Source organism: Solanum verrucosum, unplaced genomic scaffold (genome assembly GCF_900185275.1).
Source record: "Solanum verrucosum unplaced genomic scaffold, falcon-dt-bn FXZP01000120.1, whole genome shotgun sequence".
NCBI lineage: Eukaryota > Viridiplantae > Streptophyta > Magnoliopsida > Solanales > Solanaceae > Solanum > Solanum verrucosum.
This window is the reverse complement of record NW_026020714.1, coordinates 1,903,180-1,921,236: the sequence shown is the minus strand read 5'-3', so window position 1 is coordinate 1,921,236 and position 18,057 is coordinate 1,903,180. Positions and strand designations below refer to the sequence as shown.

The window sequence follows — 18,057 nt, the reverse complement described above, 5'->3', positions numbered from 1 at the left end:
CATGAAATTATACTGAGCTTATTTGTCAACTTTGGGAATTAATTTGTATCCAGGGAATACTGAAAGTGAACAAGATAGTAAATTCTGTTAATTACTTTTCTATATTCATATTTCCACAATTTTGGAACTGGAGGAAGTGATGAAGCGGAGTGTTGTTTTGGTGATAAATCTGCAGGTATGAGCTGCATATGATAACCGTAACGGAATACCTCATGTTATGTTGGTTGGGTATATGAACAATGTCTCGCATTAGAAGTTAATAAGAAAAAGAAGATGTGTATAAAGTGAAGTGATACTCTTAATGATTGGAGACATTTGGAAGGAAACTGTGCACGTTTTGCCCAAAGACAACGATATCACACTAGTTTAAGAGTTTCTTCATTAAGAATTTTGTGCAATTGATGTCGGTTTATTTTAACAATTGTCTTGTAAATTGGTTTAGATCTGCAGTTCTGGTGATCGCCCTTATTTTGGGGTGGTCTTTAATTATTATCCCTCAATCGATGGACTTTAATTTTTACCCCTGCTTATCATTTAATGGAAGTTTGTGGGTCAAAGTACCCTTAACTATGACCTAGTTTCATAAGAGAACTTTTTCCTTTGTCCGGCATAAGTTGTGTAGTATCTAATTCACAAGGCAAAAGTTTAGATAACATAGGTTTTGTAGGGATAAGTTATGCCTTGCGTATTCTGTTTCAAAAGGAGCTCAATTCAAATGTAAAGAAAATATTATGTTGGAAAATTAGAAACTAGTACTTCAACATGTTGCATAAGCAAGAAGCTTATTATTATCTGAAAAGAAGAAGAAATCATCATCAATTTGATTTGAGCTCTTCTATTAGTGTCCTAAATATTATCCTTATAGTACGAGGCTTTGCATGTATTTTTAACCATTTGCTCTAACACAGGTATTTGATGCGATAGAGCAGGTTTGCACATGGAATGCTATGATTTCTTCCAGCTTGTGCGCGTGCCAAGCTTGTCGAATTCAGATTCTAATTGTTTGAAGCAATGTCACATGAATTCGGACTTGATCTACTACAATGAAACATTATGGTTGTGTGGTTGATCCAGTACAGGAAGCTTACGACTTCATAAAGAAGATGCCTTTTTTTTGAAGCTGATGCTACTGTCTTGGGTGCTTGTAGACTTGGTGGAGCTATTGAGTTGGGAAATGAAGTAGCAACAGAATCATTCTGGGCGTTATGTGCAACTCTCAAGCATTTATGTTGGCACAGAGAGGTGGGAAAAACCAATGTTAGATCCTGAAATACACAAGGTTCCAGCCCACAGTTTTATTTAGTAGAGTTGATAACTGCAGCAGCTTTTATTTGTAAAATTTTCGATGAGCCAACTCTGTAACTACACAACTCTGCTTTGTGCATCGAGATTCTTTTGATAATCGAGAAATCCCCAAGGGCTGGTGGCACATTTCAGCTGTGATGAGCCTGAGCCATGCATCGTGATGAAGGGGTTCTGCTGGATTTCTTCTTAAATGTGATATCTGGTTTCACCACTGCTAGGATTTAAACCTTAGTATTCAAGGTTATGTTGTTTCCCCAACTTTTTAACTCTATTGTATTCAAGTTATTATATATTGATCAATATCGAGGAATATTTTTTCTATTTCAAAGTACATGAGAATTTGGAGTTGTTTTAGTTTTTTTAATGTGCTTTCTATTGTTATTCCAGTTTTCTAGCAAATCGTCTCAAGTTTTCTACTGTTACTCCAGTTTCCCTTTTGATCTCTTTGCATTCTATGAAATTCTATTGTTTTTCCTTGCAATTGAATTTGTTGAGTCACAACAGAAGAAAACTGGAACATATAAAATGTAACAAACACTTTACATAACATCACAAACTATGAAATTAAAAGCTTTTATTCTCATCCCAGCAATGCAGTGGACTTGAATCCTGCAAATTTCAAAAATGAAGAATTAAAGTTAAAATCTTTAAGGATGAAGGAGGTAGAAAATTTATGAATATAAATTAAGTTGAATACCTGGAGGTTACATACTAATGTCTTTTCTTGTGCTTTTTCATTCTCGTAAGAATTTTGTTCCAATTCTACATCCATCCTTGAAAACCATACTGGATATTGAGTTGACAACATTATGTATATTATGGACAGTCCGATAACAAGTCCACAACCATAACCCATGAAAACTGCCTGCCAACTTATAATTGATGAATCTCCTTCTTCTTCTTCTTGATCTATCCCATATGGAGTTGTTGCTTGTAGTACCCCTTCATTACCGCCACAATCTTTTGAGAGTGGCAATCCACGTAACCCATCATTCCCTTGGTATGAACTATTCTCAAACGTATCAAACTGTTTTCCTTTGGGGATGCATCCAACAAGATGATTGTGAGAGATATTTAAGACTTCAAGTGATTTGAGGGATGCAAGTTGTTGTGGAATTTCTCCGCTGATTTTGTTGGATGAGAGATCCAATGATTCAAGTACAAATAACTGGTGCAGTGATGCTGGTATGTGATCTTCCAAGCGATTGTGAGATAAGTTCAACGTACGAAGCCCAACGAGATCTCCAATAATGCTTGGGATATGACCTTCAAATCTATTACTTGAGAGATCGATAATTATGTTTATAGTCAAAACTCGAGGTAGTTCTACATCCAGCCCCTTTGTCGTCACTATAAAGGAATTTGTGTAATCAACATATTGCATATCTGCTACATACTCTCGGGTTCCACTGTTCTCACCATTTATTTTCATAGCTTCAAAATTCTCAAAAAGGCTCAATGGTAAATCTCCACTAAATCCATTGGATGAGAGATCTATGATTCGAATTTGAGCAAACTTGTAAGTCGATGAATCTTTTATAGGGCCAAAGAACTTATTTGATCTCAGTCGTAGAATCATCAGATTCAGTAGGGCTCTCAACCATTTAGGAAATGTGTCATTCAACTCATTGTTACTTAAATCAAGAACTTCCAAATATGTGCAATTGATCAATGATTGCGGGACTTTCCCCTCTAGCTTATTCCCATCAAATTTAATGACTATAAGTTGGTTCCTATACTAAAAGTAGTATTAATTGTCCCGCTAAGATTATTGCTGCTTAAATCCAAAACCCAAAGCTCACTCATCTCACCCAAACATAGTGGGATTGTTCCCTCCAAATTATTGCTGCCCAAATCTAGCACTCCTAGTGTTTTCAGATTGCATATGGTTGAAGCGATCTGTCCACTGAGATTATTGTGTGAAAAGAGAAGATAATGTAGATCACGCTGGTTTAGGAGTGACTTTGGAATAGGACCTTGCAGCTGATTTTGTTTTAGAGAAACTCGACTCAATGTTTTAGATTTGAACTCTTGAATGTTTCCACTGAAATGGTTATTGCTCAACTCTAAACCAGTTAGTGAAGGGAGGGAGAATATCCAGGATGGTATAGTCCCATTCAAGTGGTTTGATGACAACCTGAGTGATTGTAGGTTTTGCATACCACTTACATTAGAAGGAATGGGACCTGTTATAGAATTGACTGAACAATCTAGCCATTCAAGTTGCGTCCAGATTCTGTTAAAGGATAAGAACTCAAGTTGGCCACTGTTGGAATGTATGCGTCCACTAGTCTAGATGGGACCAGTGTCACGCCCCGAGCCTACACCCTGGGCGGGACCGGCACCCGGAGACCATTTCTAGCCCCAAGCGAACCCTTGGCCTGGCTTTCTTAACTCAGCGGAAACCTCAACAGAATAACTCAATGCAATGCAATATTACAAAACAACTTAACTTATAAAATATGGCCATAAAGGCAACTCGAATCTCAAAATAGAATATTTACATATATATATAGATGAGAGACTCAAAACTAACTGACTGACTGTCTGTCTATGAAGCCTCTAAAATACTGAGATGGATGTTGGGACAGACCCCGCAACATCCTAATAAAACAAAAACTAAGAACACAAAATAATTGAGTCCTCCGGAATGCAAGGAGGCTCACCACTGACTCTGGAGTGCTCAGCTGGATCAACGACGTGCAGGATGCTGATCCGGGGTACCTGAATCTGCATCATCAAACGATGCAGGCCAACTGGCATCAGTACATGGAATGTACGAGTATGCAAGCTGGAAAACTAAGCAACAAAGGCTAGAAGGAAAACTGGAAGAAACTGAATAGCTTACCTGGCTCAACTTAACTCAACCTGACTGACTTCTTTCAATATAAGGCAATTTAAAACAAGTGCGATATAAAGAAAGATTGCTTAAAACATGCTATGAACTCTGTGTGTATACAAGGATACAATAAGCCTGAAATGTGTATAAAAATACAATGAACTGATGTATATAAAAAATACAATAATCTCTGTGTATGAAAAATACAATAACTGCTGTGGGAGTTTCTCTAACCGACAACCATCACATAAGAGCTATAGTGATGATACAGCGATCGACCTCACGCTGCCAGAGCATCTTATACCCGGCCAAAGGTATAAGACCTGAACTGCCTAATGGATCCACTAGTCTAATCTGAAAAGGATTCATCTAAAAAGTATGATCCTTTTCTACCCATGGTGGCTAACATGGTTCTATGGGGGCTGTGGGTTCTTTGAACGCTCCCCCAATTCGGTGCTCGATACTACTCCCAAAAATGTACTGGCTCTTATGTTTTTAAAACATATTTCTTCCTGCTGATATGAGATAATTACTCAAAAACTAGCCCGAAGGCTTTTTGGAAATCTCAGTTTCCAACCTTGTTTAAATGTAAAAACATTTCTTTAAAACTTCTTTGGGAATACATAGTTCCCTAATAACTTTGAGAAAAGAACTCAACTTTAAACTCTTTACTTTACTTGAACTCTTGGCTTGATGTGAAACTCTTAACTTAACGTGAAACTCTTAACTTTTGACTTGACTTGAAACTCAATACTTAACTTGGAACTTGAGCCTTAGAATGAAGTTAAAACGCTCAATGAAGACTCTTGGAAAACCTTAAAGACTTGCTTTGACTTACTTACTTCTAAGCTTGACTTCACTTGACTTGGAAACTAACTTCACTTGACTTGTAGTTTTACTTGACTTTTGGAAGTACCTTGGAGTGTTGGAAACAACTAGGAAACATAGGTATAATACCTAGGAACATGTATAAAAAAAGAAATGGTGAATGAAAGGGAAGGATTGGTGTCCTTGGCACTAGGAGAGGTGCAACAGCCCAGCCCCTTTTTCCCCAAAAATCCGACTTTTTCCCCTTGTTTCTTTCCAATTCTAAACCCTCTCAACCTCAAGGTTTCAGCAGCAACACTTAGAATCATAAAGACCCTTATTATACAATAGATTCAACTCAAAAATCACAGCCAGAAATCTGTACTAAATCAGCAAGAACTTCAACACAACACCACTACAACTTCAACAACCAATAAATCTTCTCTTGGAATTAAAAACGAGTTGGTGTGTGGGGGTATGAACCAACCAACACTAAGGATCATAAAATCCCTCAATATACAATAGGTCACAACTCAAATACACAGCCCAATCCTGTCCCACAACCAACAATAACTTCAACAACACAACTAACAACATCAACAACAACTAACAACTTCAACAACTTCAACAACAAATCCAATCTCTTCTCAAATCATAAAAACGAGCTTGGTATGTGGGGGGAAAGGATAAACCCACACTAAAGACTCACATACCTTGATAGGGATCACCCCCGACGAAAATCCACAATGATCTTGACAAATCTTGTTGATCTCCTCTTTCTTCTCTTCTTCTTCTCCTTCTTCTCTTCTTCTTCTCTTGAACCCTAACTCTTTCTCTTTCAAAATGGGACAAAATGATCCAAATATCAGCCTAATACAACAATATAAGCTCAAAAGAAATTATTTGTGAAAAGACCAAAATGCCCTTAAATTTCCGGAACGGAATCCCTGCCAACTGCCCAACTTTCAAAGATCATAACTCGCTCATACGAACTCGGAATCGAGCAAACTCAGTGGCGTTGGAAAGATCGTTCCACAAGCTTCGAAACCATAACTGGAACTACTCCTAAATCATCCTGATCTAGGAGTTATGACTGCTCAAAGTTGGCCAAAAACTCACTGATTTCCACACTTAGCCAAATTTTCCAGATTTTAAATTTTTCCAAAAATGACTATTTCCAAATTTCAAGCTTCTTCATATTCATTTTTAAATTATCGGATGTTACAACCAGGTCCTTAGCACAGTTAAACTAACAGAAAATGACAAAACGTGCTGAAAGTAAAGATTGCACAACAACTTTACGTGGAAACCTCCTTACTCAAGGGAGTAAAACCACGACCTGGCTTGCCAGGACTTTTCAAAACTTCTTTCACTAATCTTCTCCAAGAAAAAAGCAAAAGCAAGTTTACAAACTGGGATTAACCTACTAATCCCAACTCTAAGCAATACCTCCTATTACTTAAATGAGCCAGAGCAGATACAGTACCGCTCACTATACTAATCCTAACTGATTAATATAGACCTTTTAGAGTAAGAACCTAAGTTACCCTTAACATAGTTCTTACAATGATTCAAACGAGTTTGAAAATGTTTCTTTTACAAGAGAAACTGATCTTACAATATCATAACTATTACAAGCAAACAAAACAATAGCTGATGCAAGAAGCTCTTGAAGCAATCGATCAAATCCCTTGTTGTTCTTGAAGCTTGGAAGACTCTCACACTTTTGAATGAATGAGTAAATATTCTTGTGTATTGTTTAGTATATACCACAAAAAGTTATTACCAAACGTACAAGAAACCTCCTTGTTTCTGATTGGTGAAGTACTCTATGACTTCACCAACTTTTCTGACGCAAACAGCTTTTACAGCTGTACCGCACTTTGACAGCTGGACGAGTATTCATACTCTGCAGAGGACCAGGTCCCTGCACTTGTGAGGAGATAATCAAAACACCAAAAGACATAACAAAATGTCCCTGCTCTTATCAATTTCCCCCTTTTTGATGATGACAAACAACCTGCAAAAACTCCTCTCGTGAGGGAACACACATTTATTCACATACATAACAAAATTCCCCCTTTGTTAGTGCCCCAGTAACAACCAGTTCAGTTCCCCCTTAGTTCAGTGCCCCTCACAGTTTTCTAACAACCACAGTCATCACCAGTCACCCGTTCCCTTATTCCAATAACCATAACTTCACAACAACTTCCCCCTTTTGACATCATTGAAAAGATGAAGCAATAAACAAATTCAAGTTAAATGCTAGGCAATAAAGAATTCAAGGCCTTGGGCCACACAGAACATGTGTATGTAAGCATAAAGAGAATATTAAACCACACATGAACAAGGCACTTAACAAAAACAAAGCATCATATCATATATACTGACCACTGTAGTTTAGTCAAAACAAAACGAGACACAGGATAAAAGAAAAGAGACAAGACACATTTAGGACGGAGGAGGAGAGGGATTGAAAGTACGCATCAACAACAACATGCGTTCATTTGCACTCTCATGGGCCTGTATCAGTTGCTTGTTTAGGGACTTAATGTCCTCATTTAGAGAGGCATTTGTCTTCAGCAGCATTGTGTTTTCATCCCTTAATTCTTTGAGCAGCAGGTCGTGACCCGCACTGGTACCAGGTCCCCTGGAAACTGCCTTCTGCAGTTCAGACTTCAGTCTGGTGATTTCAACCTCCTTATCGCACATAATCTTAGTGAGATCAGTCACTTCCCTTCGAAGAATAGCCTGCTATTCCAAAACATCTGCCACCTGAGATCTGCCTTTAGTTGGTCCCTCAATGCACTCACATTCTAGTAGAGTAGACATAGTGAACATTTGTTTGGTAGTACCAGGTACCCATCTTCCCACTGGAACTTCAAAATGGTTAAAGACAAAGTTAAGCAAATACCCATAAGGAATTCTGTGCTTCGCATTCTTCCATGTCATTACTCTATGCATGTGTTCAGGCATAATTGCAGGCAGATTAATTTCCTCAAGCTCATCAAGTTTTTCCATGAGGAAAAGATCGGCAGCAGAGGCTACGGTTCTCTTCTCAGTCCTGGGCACCATTACTTTGTTAATGAACTCAAACATCAATTGATACTCCCCTTTAAGGAACTTATTAGGAAGGCCTGCACGCTTGACGTCTCCTCGTTTGGTGGCAAGCTTCGAGAAATCACCAGATGGTTTGCATCCTTCAATAGTTCGAACACCCACGACGGGCACTCCAAGAATAATTCCCAGATTTTCTTCATCAAGATGAATCTCCACATTCCGGACTGTCGTTGTGATTCCACCACCTTTCAGTAGTTCCATTTTGTAAAAGAACTCACGCACTTCAGGTTTATGTAGGTATGGAACTGGTGGTGCAAATAAATGATTCCAGCCTTGAATGGTAACAACATCAACCAAATTTCCCATACCAAACAGTGTGTTAATGTCAGGATCAAAGACTCTACCATTCAAGACCTTTTGTTGTTCCATATTCTCTACCTGCTCTTTTCTAGTCAACTCATTTTCTTTGATTGGATTTTTAATCGTAGGACCAGGTCTCTGCTTTCTTCCTGTTTCTCCCTGTGCAAGAGATGGCTGAATTTTATCCTTCGCAATTTTTGCAGTAGATTTCCTTCCCTCTTTTTGAGTTCCCTTTGATTTAATCCTTTCTTCCTCACCTTCTCTTCTCCTTCTTAACACATACTTGACAACATCTTCAGATTCACTATCACTATTCTCAATAGACACAGGCACAGAGGCAGGATGTTCGGGTTTAACCCTTTCTCTTCTCCTCTTCCTAGTTCTTTCCGTGTGGGCTTTGCTTGCAGTGATGGCACTCCCCATAACCTTTTGTGCTTCACTCCTTGTAATATACTTCCTTTTGTCTCCTTTAGAACCAGGCATTTCCAACTTTCCCTTCCTTTTTCTCTGTCGCTCCTTTGCTCTTTCAGCAGAGTTTTCAACAATGTCAGCCTCAGATGTACCTTTAACTGCTTCCACCTCAGAAACCTGTATTTGAGATTGGTTTACTCCACGCATTCCCCTTGAGCGCCATTTTAACGAAACCTCTTCTTCTTCTTCCTTATCGCTTCCAACATCAAATGATTTTGGTGTTTGGTCAAAGATAGGCTCACTTCTGGGAAGGACCTGATCCGGTGACTCCAACTCATGTTCCAGAGAAGAGGGTTGAATATCCCCTCTTAAAAAGGCTAAACCTTGAACGGCCACCAGTTCATCACCAGCAGGTAGGGTCTCATTAGGTTTTGCCACAGATTGTGCTTCCAAGAAGGGGGATTTTTCACTAGATAGGACCAGAGTAGGAGAGCACTTCAAGGTGTTTCTGGAGGGAAGAATAGGAGAGACTAAATTGTCGGCCGGCGGGCAGAAGGGTTCAACTATTTCGCCGGCACCACAGACAGGGGTGGAGGGAGACTCTTCAGAAGGAGGATCGGGGAAGTTAAAAGGGTTAGGGTTTTCAGAGGACTCAGTGATAGACATTTTGAGAAGAAGAAGGAAGAACTTGGAGAGAGGTTTAGAGAGATATGTTAATTAAATTTGAAAGGAGACGAAAGAAAAAAAATTCTCCAAGAAAAATTAAATAGAAAAGGTAACGGGTCCCAATGGAGGTGACCTTTGGTATTAAAACGACAAGACGTTTTGAACTGACACGATGAATGGGCGAAGGACACGTGGCCGAGATGTTTGACTTTTAGACAGTGTAGTATAATTGATACTAACCTCGTGAGGACCAGGTCCTCCTTTTAGTTTGTAACTCTATCAGTGTGATTAAACATTCTCTTCAGCTAGACACACCATGAGTGTATACCTGCATTAGGGTACAAAAGTGAATTCTATTTTGACAGACATTACAACAAGCATAGATACCTGCCCTCCTTAACGTAATCAAATAAAGAAAAAATTGTCGAAAGGTCAGGTAATTTTTAGCATCCCTAGCCGCATCCTGTTTTTAATGAAGACGTCTTTACTTAGCGACTTTGTAAAGATGTCTGCCAGCTGGTCTTCAGTTTTGCAAAACCTCATCATCACATTTTGCTTTTCTACATTGTCTCTTAGGAAGTGATGCCTTATATCTATGTGCTTGGTTCTCTTGTGCTGGACCGGATTTTTTGCCATGTTCATGGCGCTTGTATTATCGTAGACGAGAGGAATAGTGTCTGTAAGTACCCCAAAATCTTCCAGCTGCTGCTTTATCCATAACAATTGTGCACAACATGATGCAATAGCCACATATTCTGCTTTTGCAGTAGACAATGCCACAGAATTCTGCTTCTTTGTTCCCCATGAAATCAAGGTTGATCCCAGGAAGTGTGCCATGCCTGATGTGCTTTTTCGATCGACGAGAAAACCTGCATAATCTGCATCAGCATAACGTATAAGATCAAAAGAGTCATCAGTAGGGTAAAAGAGGACCAGGTCCTGAGTTCCCTTCAAGTATCTCAGGATACTTTGGCTGCCTTAAGGTGAGACTCTTTTGGTGCTGCTTGAAATCTTGCACATATCCCTACACTGAACACTATATCGGGCCTACTTGCAGTGAGGTACAGGAGTGACCCAATAATTCCTCTATACATGGTCTGATTGACCTCCACACCATTTTCATCTTTTTCAAGTTTTACACTTGTGCTCATATGAGTATCTAGCACCTTTGCCTCAAGAAGATTAAATTTCGTGAGCAACTCTTTGATATACTTTTCTTGGCATATTGAAGTGCCTTGAGAGGTTTGTTTGATCTACAAGCCTAGAAAGAAAGTGAGTTCTCCTATCATGCTCATTTCAAATTCGCTGTTCATCAGATTAGAGAACTCCTTGCAGAGTAAATCTGTAGTGGCTACAAAGATGATATCATCCACATAAACCTGCACAATCAGCATCTCCTTTCCTATGGATTTTAAAAACAATGTATTATCAATTTTACTTCTTTTGAACCCATTTACAAGAAGGAATTTTGACAGTCGTTCATACCAAGCTCTAGGAGCTTGTTTTAAACCATACAGAGCCTTGTCTAACTTTAGCACATGATTTGGCAGTTCTGTATCTTCAAAGCCTGGAGGCTGCTTGACATACACTTCTTCCTCTAGATTTCCATTCAAGAAAGCACTCTTGACATCCATTTGAAATAGTTTAAACTCCATATGAACGGCAAATGCTATTAAGATTCTGATAGCTTCCATTCTGGCTACAGGAGCAAATGTCTCATCATAGTCAATTCCCTTTCTTGGTTGTAACCCTGTATTACCAGTCTTGACTTATTTCTAGTAATGATCCCATGCTCATCCAGTTTGTTTCTGAAGACCCATCTGGTCCCAATAATGGTTCTGTCAAGTGGTCTGGGGACCAGGTGCCACACCTTGCTTCTCTCAAACTGATGAAGCTCATCCTGCATTGAAGTCACCCAGTCTACATCCTTCAAAGATTCCTTAATGTTTTTGGGTTCAACGGATGATATGAATGCTGAATGTGCAACTAGATATCTTGATTTAGACCTAGTTTGAATTCCTGAGTCAAGTGGAGAGGTGAGATGTCTAGTGGATGAGAAGATTGATGTTTCCATCCAGATATTCTGGTAATCTCTTCTTCTCTGTCAGTATCATAATTTCCTTCATCTTCTTCAAGATTTTGAGACACTGTTTCTGTGATACATTTGAGGGACCAGGTCCTCTCAATTGTCCTGCATCATTCTCTTTTGTGCTCTGATCATCCTGCTGCTTGGTCATCAGCTCCTCAACATCGTAGTCCTCACTGTTCTGTCTTCTTGTACCCAATTCATCAAACTTGACGTGCATGCTTTCTTCAACATAGAAAGTTTTTTGTTGAACACCCTGTAAGCCTTGCTTGTAGATGAGTACCCCACAAATACTCCCTCATCACTTCTGGCATCAAATTTGCCTAGATCATCCTTTCCATTTTTCAGCACAAAACATTTGCACCCAAAAGGCTTGAGATGAGCTATTGAAGGCTTTTTGTTATTTAACAACTCATAAGGTGTTTTCTTGATGATTGTTCTGATAAGACACCTGTTTGTCACATAGCAAGCTGTATTAATTGCTTCAGCCCAGAAATTCATAGCATGTTCTGAATCAATCAGCATAGTTCTAGCAATATCCACCAGAGTTCTGTTTTTTCTTTCAACAACTCCATTTTGCTGAGGAGTTCTTGGTGCTGAGAAGTTGTGGCTATTCCATTTTCTGCGCAAAACCCTTCAAAAATAGAGTTTTCAAATTCTGTACCATGATCAGATCTGATACTGGCTATCCTGCAGTTTATCTTCAATTGGATGGCTTTGACGAAAGTGATCAGAGTTCCAGCAGTCTCATCCTTTTTCTGCAAAAACATATTCCAGGTGTACCTGGAGAAATCATCAACAATTACAAGAATATATTTTTTACCTCCTCTGCTTTGAATCCTGACCGGTCCACACAAATCCATGTGGAGAAGTTCTAGAGGTCTGGTAGTGCTCACACTCCTTTTTGCCTTGAAGGATGATCTTGTTTGTTTTCCTTTTATACAGGCGTCACAACTTTGTCATTTGAGAACTTCAGCTTTGGTAATCCGCGGACCAGGTCCCCTGCAACAAGCTTATTAAGTAAAGATGTACTTACATGACCTAGTCTTTTATGCCAGAGATTTACATCGTCAGTTTGAGCACTCAGACATGACATGATGGCTCCTTCAATAGAATCAAGATCAACAACATACATATTCTTGACTCTTTTTGCAGACATCGCAATTTTCTTAGTTGCACAGTTTGTAACCACACAGCTGTCAGACAAGAACTTGACTTCATTTCCCTTGTCACAAATTTGTGAAATGCTCAAAAGATTGTATTTTAAACCCTTCACATAGTGTACATTATTTATCGAATTATCAGCCGATCTCCCTATTCTGCCAATACCAAGAATAGAGCCTTTCTTTCCACCACCAAATGACACACCACCACCTTGGTGTGCTTTCAAAGAGAGGAAGTTTGAAGTGTCTCCCGTCATGTGCCTTGAGCATCCACTGTCCATATACCAGCACTGACTCCTTCCTCTCTTCTGCATAAAAATCATTTGTTAGATTTAGGAACCCACTTCAGACGGAGTTCCCAGTAATCATTAAGAGGTCTGATAAGAAACCTTTTTGTCCAGTGAGGCATGATGTTTTTTCTGAAACAATACGGGGGATCAGGTCCCTTATGTCTCTTTTTAGCATCATTTTCAGATCTAACAAATCTCTCATGCCTTTCCTTAGCTTTTCTCAGAATCTCACAGTTTTCTTTCAGATGACCATTTCGACCACAGTGAGTACATAAAAGATTGTCAGATACAGAAACATATTTGCTATGGGGATTATAGGGGGGCTCTAATGGTCTGCATCCCAACCCTTTCTTTCCATTGAAACTTTGATTGGACATATTAGAAAGTATCTTAGAGGAGTCAGTCCACTTAAGGGAGTGACTTAATTCTTCATTGACCTTACTCAAATCTTTTCTTAGTTGAGAATTTATTTCAAGAGAAGCGACTAACTTGGACTCAAAATTTTTTAGTTTTTCTTCCAGTTCTTCCTCAAAAATACTAAGCTTTCTCTTCCCACCTACTGAGTTTCCAGGGTCCTTCTCAGATGTTATGTTGCAAGTCTCTAGAATACCTATCCCTTCACTAATTTCAGCAACTTGAGACATGAGAGCAGAATTCCTGTCTTCACACAGACTTAATTTTTTATTCAACATTAAGTTTTCAATGGTTCGTTCATCAACACAATCAATAAGCAGAGCAACAAGTTTCCTCAATTTTTCTATAGGCAGATTATCTAGATCATCTTTAAGATCAAAAAGAGTTACCTCATCTGAATCCTCTTCATCATCAGAATTTGCCAAAGGAGAAAATAGAGTTGAAAATGCTTTCATTATCCTCAATGGCCATCATTGAGACATCCTCATGATTCTCTTCGTCTTCTTCTGATTCACTTGAGTCATTTCCCCACACAGCAAAGGAATTTCTCACCATCTGATCCGCATGTGCCTTCCTTCGAGCATGGTCTGGGACCAGGTCCCTCTTGCGAGGTCTGGTGTCATGAGTTTCCTGCTTTGTACTGGGGCAGTTCCTCATGAAGTGTCCAGGCTTACCACACTTATGGCAGAGATCATTTGCAGTAGCAGTTCTGCTGGAAGGGGTTTTCTTTTGGAAGCCTCCATGCTTCTTTAAGATCTTTTGAAATCTTCTAGTGACATATGCCATCTCATCCTCCTCTTCAGTTTCTTTACTTTGAGATATTTTCAAAGCAATGGACTTCTCCTTCTTTCCTTCCTTCACAGTTGTCCCCTGTTTCTTGTTCATCTCATAGGTCTGAAGGTTCCCAATCAGTTCGTCCATAGAAAGTGTTATTAGATCTTTGGCTTCTGTTATGGCATCCACCTTGCTTTCCTAAGATTTTGGAAGCACCTTGAGAATCTTACGAATTTGCTTACGGACAGGAATAGGCTCACCCAACCCTCTCAGCTCATTAGTGATAGAGGTGAATCTTAAGTTCATCTCAAAGATGGATTCCCCTTCCTTCATACTGAGTGGTAAGCATATCAACTTTAGATTCTTTTACTCGTTGAGTTCCTTCATGGGCTGTTTGAAGACAATCCTATATTTCCTTGGGAGTTTCACAAGCAGAAATTCTGTTGTACTCATCTGCTCCAATTCCGCACACCAGAATCTTCTTTGCTTTGTAGTTCTTTTCTATCTTTCTCCTATCTGCCTCGTTGTAGTCCTAACTGGTTTTGACAACAGTAGTGGTAAGCTCTCCATCCTTCACTTCCTTTGTAGGAACATATGGACCATCAAGGATGATGTCCCATAGCTCAGAATCCTCAGCGTTAATGTAGTCGTGCATTCGATTTTTCCACCAGCCATAATATTGTCCATTAAAACGCGGTGGTCTGGTAGAAGATTGTCCTTCCTCCATATTGGGTGGAGCAGCCATTCCGTCAGGATCTTTCCTTTTCTTGGTGTTAACCAGAGAGAAAAGACGTGCTCTGATACCACTTGTTGGAATGTATGCGTCCACTAGTCTAGATGGGACCAGGTCCTTAGCACGGTTAAACTAACAGAAAATGACAAAACGTGCTGAAAGTAAAGATTGCACAACAACTTTACGTGTAAACCTCCTTGCTCAAGGGAGTAAAACCACGACCTAGCCTGCCAGGACTTTTCAAAACTTCTTTCACTAATCTTTTCCAAGCAAAAAGCAAAAGCAAGTTTACAAACCGGGATTAACCTACTAATCCCAACTCTAAGCAATACCTCCTATTACTTAAATGAGCCAGAGCAGATACAGTACCGCTCACTATACTAATCCTAACTGATTAATATAGACCTTTTAGAGTAAGAACCTAAGTTACCCTTAACATAGTTCTTACAATGATTCAAACGAGTTTGAAAATGTTTCTTTTACAAGAGAAACTGATCTTACAATATCATAACTATTACAAGCAAACAAAACAATAGCTGATGCAAGAAGCTCTTGAAGCAATCGATCAAATCCCTTGCTGTTCTTGAAGCTTGGAAGACTCTCACACTTTTGAATGAATGAGTAAATATTCTTGTGTATTGTTTAGTATATACCACAAAAAGTTATTACCAAACGTACAAGAAATCTCCTTGTTTCTGATTGGTGAAGTACTCTGCGACTTCACCAACTTTTCTGACACAGACTGCTTTTACAGCTGTACCGCACTTTGACAGCTGGACGAGTATTCATACTCTGCAGAGGACCAGGTCCCTGCACTTGTGAGGAGATCATCAAAACACCAAAAGACATAACAAAATGTCCCTGCTCTTATCACCACCAAAGTTGTTATTTCTAAGTGATAACCACCTGAGCTTTCCAAATCTAAAGAGATCAGAAATTGGTCCTTTAAGATGGTTATAAGCAAGGTCCAAAACCTCTATGTTGGTGAGATTCAATAGAGGTTTAGGAATAGAGCCTAAGAGATTACAAGAAAATAAATCTAATGTACTCAGTGAAGTTAGATGACCAAATGATTCAGGTATCCTACCAGTAGCATTCACAGCACGGAGAACTAACTCCATGAGTGATGCACTGCTATTCTATTTGGTTGTGGGAAACCTAACAGTGAGCTGGGGATTGCCTGTTAAATAATGAGATTCCAAGTTATAAAGGTGGAAAACTCCTTTGGGCAATGTCCCATATAACTGTGTGCCTCGAAGGTGTAGAGCTGTTAAATAAGAAGAGAAATTCAGAGGAATGGTGGAAGAGATGTTCACACCGTCAAAGTTGAGCTCTCTTAATTGTGTCAAGTTCTTAAGGAGCAGTTCAAAATTGTGAGGTTTGAAGCTAAGACAATCTGAATAACTTTGGATACGAAGAACGTGTAATTTAGAAAGGTAAGAGATTTCTACTGGGATTAGACCTGTAAAATTTGAATATGACAAATCGAGATGCGTCAAACTAGAAAACTCACCAAATTTAGGTGAAATGAGTGATCCAGAGAAATTATTATTAGACAAATCAAGCCTTTTGAGATTGGAGAGTTGAAAGACACTACTATTGGAGTGAAACTTGCCTTGAAGTTTGCTGCAAGTGAGGTTAAGCTCAATCACTTTTCCTGTTGTCTCGTCACAAGAAACTCCATCCCAAGAACAACAATCTGTGCTCTTGTTCCACGAAAGAGTTTTTGGATATGACTGAATCAAGTGGTCTATTATGTCGAAACAATAATCAGAAGGATCATGACTTATTGTAAACATGTGCTTGAATTGTAGAAGAGCAAGAGCTTGATCTTTGGGGCACAAATGAGATAAGGATGAGCAGAAAGAAAGTGAAAGTTGACAAAGGAAGGGAAATATCATAAAAAATACAAGTTTTACGTAACCCATTTCTGCACTAAAATGTTCAAAACTAATTAAGAAATCTTGGTTTTGTTCCTCTATTCAATAACTTTGATGAGGTATATATAACACAAATTAAGCAAAGAAAATTACTACGGAAAGGGAAAGTATATCCTTAATTTCATAATCTATCCCAACTTTCTGCAAGTAGTCCTGACCCATTAATACACAATATTAATGGGCTTTTTATTCTCTCTGTATTTCTTTGACTTCCTTTCATTGTATTCTCTTTTTCTCCAATTGATTTTATTTAATCAATTTATTTTCATTGCCTTTCCTTTGGATTTGATTTCAAATTTAATTCCAAATTACTTTTATTTAAAATAAGTTAAGTTTTGACAGATACAAAAAAAAGTGAAGGAAATTAAAAAAAAAACTTTAAAAAGTTAAAGCATTAAAAATAAAGGATGATGTAGCCAAATCATCGTTAAAAGTTTTTAAAAAAATAATGATGTGTCCGAATCATCGTTCGCCACATGGACAATATCGTTTTGCAAAATCTGGTGGATTTTCAGTTAACCCTAATGGCATGAATGATTCTTTTCTCAAATGAAAATGACATAAATGAGCCAAACTTTTAACGAATAACATAGTTGAGCCTTTTCTCAAAGTTCGATGGCATATTTGAACTTTTTTTAAAAAAAAAACACGTAATTGGGAATATAACCTTTAACAATAGAAAACAATTATTTAATCAATTTAAATTTTCTTCTCAAAGCGAGAATAGTCTATAACATTATTAGTTGATGTATACTCCAAGACAAAAACTTTTTAAGACAATAAATCAAAAAGAGTTCGATTAGTTAGTTAGGATAAAAATACGTTGATTGGCGTATATATAGACCTTCACAACAATATTTCAAGTCAATAATCCTTGGGATAAGGTACAAGTACCCCCTTGACTATGACCGAAATCCCAGAGACACCCTTATTAACTAAATTAAGGTTCTATTACCCCTGAACCTTTCTTTTTTTTTTGTAATTTTGTTCACCTTTTTGGCTTATGTGGCATCCAAAAACCTATCACGTGCCTCAACAACATGGAGTCACAAAGTGTGCCACGTAAGCCAAAAGGTGTACAAAATTGCTAAAGAAATGAGTTCAAGGGGGGTAGTAGGACCTTAGTTTAGTTAAGGTGTGTCTCTGAAATTTTGGTCATAATCTAGGGGTACTTGTGCCTTATCCCATAATCCTTTAAAGTTTTGATTG

General features: G+C 38.5%; 1 pseudogene; it reads right to left on the bottom strand.

Annotated features, from left to right (window-relative positions):
* Positions 1 to 2,016: 2,016 nt before the first annotated feature.
* Positions 2,017 to 16,836, bottom strand: LOC125812477 (receptor-like protein Cf-9; annotated as a pseudogene).
* Positions 16,837 to 18,057: the final 1,221 nt, after the last annotated feature.